Source organism: Brachyistius frenatus, unplaced genomic scaffold (genome assembly GCF_029030835.1).
Source record: "Brachyistius frenatus isolate BFR_SWC_R1_liver_20210118 unplaced genomic scaffold, ASM2903083v1 Contig_209, whole genome shotgun sequence".
Classification (NCBI taxonomy): Eukaryota; Metazoa; Chordata; class Actinopteri; family Embiotocidae; genus Brachyistius; species Brachyistius frenatus.
In genome coordinates this window covers 276,355-282,131 of record NW_027210808.1, presented here as the reverse complement: position 1 = coordinate 282,131, position 5,777 = coordinate 276,355, and positions in this window count along the sequence as shown.

Below are 5,777 nucleotides of genomic sequence, written 5' to 3'. Positions count from 1 at the left end.
TGTTGGAGCACCATATTGTCTTGTTGGGTGTCTCTGGCTCTGATGTGTTGTACCTGCTTCATGCTTCAGAGTCTCGAAAAGAAGTCGGCCTGCTGTTATATCATCTGAAATACATGATGTTACAGCAGATGGAAAACAATTTAGACCACATATTTGGCCATGTAATGCCCCCCTTGTTATGTCTACAGAGTGTGTAACAGACTTTAGGTGTTGGTGACTGTCTTTTAATTTGTCTACATTTTTTAATCTTGCTGCCAATGATTACAAATTGAAAAAACCCTCCAGAAAATGTCCTGTTGTTTTGTTATTTTCATCATGAGTGGGCGGGAAATATACCAGTGCTGTAATCAGCTCAAACAGACCAAAATGACCAAGGTTACGAAGTCTTTCTTTAAAAAAAATCATTTGAATGTAACATTAAAAGGAATCTAGAATTGTTTTGAGAACTGTTATCTATTTAAATGTCATGCTATGCTACTATTTACTATAAAATGAAGGTATAGATTTCTGCCTTTGTTTATTGTTAACTATAAAGCTAAAGAGCCTTCAAAACCCTGTGAATCACAAAAAAGACATTATTAGTCAGGTGTTCCTGGACCTGTCCTGCATTTTAAAGTTAAAGTGGCCACGCTCCTGTTGGTGTGCTGCTTGTGATGAGAAGTTGGCCTTCGCTCATAACCTCAACCCTGGTGGCAGCGCTCTGGGGAACATGTGATGGTGTACGACCCTCTTTAAATGTAGTGCAGATGCTTTGTGAGCAGGTCTATTTCTAGACAAATCACACAACAGAAAGGAGTTTAGATGAAGATCTACAACTGTTAAAAACTACAATGCAGCCTGTTTTTAAAGCTGCCACTCAAAATGAACAGTATTGGATAGTTTACTAACAAATTCACATCAGGCTAAGTTAAGAAACTTTTAACAGAGCAGTGTTGGACCATGTTTCTGCTGCACCGACGTACCGATGACCCTGCAGGCTCTAAAGATGATGCAGTAAAAGGTGATTTCTGTTTGTTAAATCTTTATTAGCCTGCAGCCCACTATGACTGGATAATGTGAATCTTAACGGCATTCACGAGTCCCCATTTAGTTCGTTTAATGCACACAATGAAAATACAGATGCATGTGTTCTACATTATTCAGCTAATTGACAGGTGGCAGTTAATCACCAAAATTACTGCAATGTGTCAGAAATGTATTGTTTTACTATGCAGTTATGTCACATTATAGCCAAACAGACTGTTGGTACCTGAAATACCTACAGAGGGGGATTCAGACGCTCTTCCCTCTGGACCTCCTGCCTTCAATATGCTATAAGGATCAGGGGTCTCGTTGAACATCATCTGAAACCCCTTCTTAATCAGAAGACACCTTTTTTACAGAAGACATTGGGACTTGACACAGTTGGTAATGTGCAGGTGTCATAATTATGGCTCAGTTCCAGACAAATGGACGGATAGATGGGTGGATCGAAAAGACAAAGAAATACAATAAACAAGTCAAATTTGAACCCATCAATAAATAAGTAGATAAATAAAATAAAATGTACATATGAGATTATTATTGCACTAAGTAAAACACAGTCCCTTAATACCCTGGAGGTCCTGACAGCTAATGCACAGTTCAACAGAATGTGAAGAGAGCAGCACAGTACACACTACTGCCACGGCGACCTTCTTTTCTAACCAGCCCGGTGTCCTTGTCAGCCGTGCTGCCACCCCAGCAGACTGCAGCATAAAGAAGGACACTGGTAGAATATATACAGTATTTAACTGCAGACATCAAAGGACCCAAGCCTGCTCAAGGAAAACAGCTTCTCAGCCCCTTTTCTGTAGATGGCATCTGTGTTCAGTGACCAGTCCAGTTTATTATCCAGATGCACAAGTGTTTGCAGGTCTGTACTGCTTCAAAGTTCTCCCCTCAGATGGTGATTGGCTGAAGGGGGCTGAGACCTGCTAAAATCCACAATCGTCTCCTTTGTCTTTGAGCTGTTCAAAAGGAGACACTTTTTGTCTCTCCAGTCAGTGAAGGCCCTCGTCAGGCCCCCGTGTTCCCCTTCATGCCCACTCTTAATACACGCCGCAATAGCAGTGTCATCAGAACATGTCTGGGTGTGGCAGGACTCTGAGTCGTACTTAAAGTGGGGAACAGGAATGGTGCTTGGACAGTTTCCTGAGGACTCGGAGCCCCAGCGCTGCTTACTAATGACCCACGGACACGGCTCACCTGCCTGACAAACTGGTCGTCCTGTCAGGTCTGAGATCCAGGAAGTGAAGGACGGATCCGCACCCATCTTTTCAAGCATGTCTTCAAGTATGGAGGGCTGAAAGGTGACAACGTGTCCCAGAGAGCAATGACCCAATACTTTTGCCTTCACACAGGTGGAGGAGACACATCTGGAGGAGCATCTGCCTGAGGAGATGAGAATTTCTAATCACATCATAATACCATTGTTTGCTGTTGTTGTTGCACTCTCTTCTGTATGGAGAAGCAACTGGAGAGGTTGTGTAGAGTTGTGTATGTCCTGTGGGTGACTTACCTCGGGGTTTCTTTGACAGGTTTACATTTGAGGATCGGCGGAGGGAGAAGATTCCCGTTGGTGATGGTTTGATGTTACAAGCTGTGGTACAACTATCTCCAAGAGCACTGCAGCCTATGTTGTGTTTATGGTTGAGATCATATTACAGAATCATGCAAGAGCTCGGTAGATGTGAACAGATTATTATATGGATCTGTCAGTGGCCACTGTTCAGATAATGGAACTATCTGGTCTGATAAATGCATCCAATTTAAGCTTCACAAAAGGACATTGAAGCCATGGAAATCTTTCTGATTGAAATATGTGATTTTTTTGGGAGTTTATTTGCAAACAGCGGGATAATAAAGAACCAGAAAAGATTAAATAGAAGGGAACTGAAGTTTATTAAACATACTAATAATAGAAAATTGGTGAAACTTCACTTCAAACTGAAATGTTTCAGGTTTGTTACAACAGTGTTAAAGAGGTGAAGACACGGCAATGTTAAATACTGTTTTATGTGTTTCAACCTAAAAAAAATTGTGAACAAGTTGCGTTCAAAGACAATTCAAAATGTTATCTTGATTACATGTGGCCTGTTGGGTAAAGCCTTGTGCTGGTTTGTTAGTTAGATGTGTCCATTTATTTAACATCTTAGGTAGTTGATTGAAATCATTGCAGCTTATTGAAATGGTGTGTTGTGTAAACTTTAGTCTTGTTTAATTTAAATGTGTTCATTTAATTAACTTTTGTGGTTCTTTGAACTTAAACATCCGTTTTAACACAACTAATGTGACCTCTTGTGTAAAGTTTTTGTTGTTTATTTCTTTAGTTTGAAGAGTCAGTTCCTCTCTGAACATGAACAAGCTAAAGTTGCTCCTCTCAGAGCAACCAGTTGGTACAAAGACAACAGATGAGGCAGCTCTCAGTTGCTTTGTAAGATTATAAGTAAACAGGGAACTGACTTCAATGATAATCTTCACTATAATAAAAAGTAACAACTTACCTTAACTTCAAATAAATTAAAATACTAAAGTTTCCATCAACATAACATCACAAGTCGGTCCAGTTTCCATATTAACTGCTGAGGGATGATGGAGTTGAATGCTGAACTAAAGTCTACGAACAACATTCTCACGTAGGAGTCACTGGTGTCCAGGTGGGCGAGGGCTGAGTGGAGGAGGGAGGAGACGGCATCCTCGGTGGACCGGTCGGCTCCACATGCACATGGATATGGTCCAGAGATGGAGGGAGGGGGGGTTTTATTTGCTGCATGACTCGTCTTTCAAAGCACTTCATGATGGTGGAGGTTAGTGCAACAGGGCAGAATTCATTAAAGCAGGATGGGGATGACTTCTTGGGCACAGGTATAATGGTGGTGGCTTTGAAGCACGTGGGGACGACAGGCTGGCTCAGAGAGGTGTGAAAGATGTCTGTCAGGACACCCTGAGCTCCTCCTCACATTCTTTCATGAGGGTCACATCATCATCATCATCATCATCATCATCATTTTTGGAAGCACAGTCTTAAGTTCTGCGCGGGTTGAAATCCCCGGCGAGAATGAGAAGTCCGTCCGGGTGAGCTGTCTGGTTCACTGATGGCCTGATACAGTTCACCGAGTGCCTCATTTCTGTCCTTGTTGGTGAGGTTGGGGGGGAATGTACACATCGACCACCAGAAAGGCTGTGAATTCCCTCTGGAGGTAGAACGGTCTGCATTTTACGAACATACACTCCACCAGCGGTGAACAGTGTCCACAGACAGCCACAGCATCCCGACACCAAGTGTCGTTCATGTCGACACAGCTGCTTCCTTTCACACCGCTCACGGAGCCTCCTCTTCGGGTCGGGAGCAGCAGTCGAGGCCGGTGGAATGGTGGACAGGCGATATGAATAACTATGTTTAATACAAAAATCAAATCAACCACAAATTAACAACCAAAGAAATAAAGAACGTGGGTCCAAACTGCACTCTCAGGGAGGCTGGTGGAAAGTAAGATGTACAACAATTAAACACCAGTGCGAACAAACTAATTGGAGCTAAACCAAACTGTTCAACAGCACTACAATATGATGAAACTTAAAGAAACTCAAACAAAACATGCATAAAGACTGCCACCATTTTATTCTCCGTGGCAGCCCAAATACAGCCACACTGGAAGGAAATGAAACAGAGAAACAGCCCAAACAATTTTGTATTAGAACAAACTAAAACCTAACAAATGGTGGAAAAAGAGCAGTGGCTGGCTTCTCTGAGAAGTATCTGGTAAAAGAACTTCCAGGCCTGAAACAAAGTCCTTCCCCTCAGTTGGAAACATGCAGGTGCCTGGAGGCAAAATCACCACCAAAGGAAGGCCGGCCTCAGCTTGAGCTCAGGGTGCAGGAAAGAGGCCCAGGTGAGCTTCCTGCCTCCCTTCACAGCCTCTGTCCTCACTGTCCTCCCTTCACAGCCTCTGTCCTCACTGTCCTCCCTTCACAGCCTCTGTCCTCCCTTCCTTCCTGGGTCCTAGTGCTAGACTGGTATCTGCCTGTTCACACGTGTAGTGTGAACTTGGAAAGGGAGAAAGTACAGACAGGTGGACATGACCTTTAAAATGAAACTCTGCACAAAAGCTGATGATATAAATGTGCAAAAAAAGGGTTTAATGGGGAACTTATAGTAAAAGAGATACACTCCACTTTTCATTTTAAGTTCACTTTAAAGCCCACTTAAAAACAACAACAACAAAATCTTTGGGCAGCAGGATCAGCTGACACAAGGTTAAACATATACGTGTGCTGCTAAACCAAGTCAAACTACTATTTTGTGACATACTCTATATGGAGACAAGCCACCTCTGTGTGATGCAATAAGACGGACTGTTGCATGCAGACACGCGGTTAACAGTGTAAACTGCCGATATTCAAATAATCTGTGCAAATAGCCTTCAAAATAAAAGTTCTTTCACCATATCTTTGTAAACTTTTTCTAGGGTATGAGCAAAAACAAAGACCTTACAATTTAATTTTAAGTGAAATGTAACATGTATATATACTCATTGCACTGGGACAAGTTTCCATTTAAAAAAACAACAACATTGCTTGCTCGCACATGGCTGTAGCTAGCTGCAGCACAAACACGATCAGATAATTATGTTCATTAAATACACTGCTTCTGTATGTCTACCGAGCATTGTTGACAGCTGCGTTTTTATTATTTTCTCTCGATTTTTACAAGACATCTTTATTAATAGCTCCATTGCTATTGCTCCCGGGTTAGT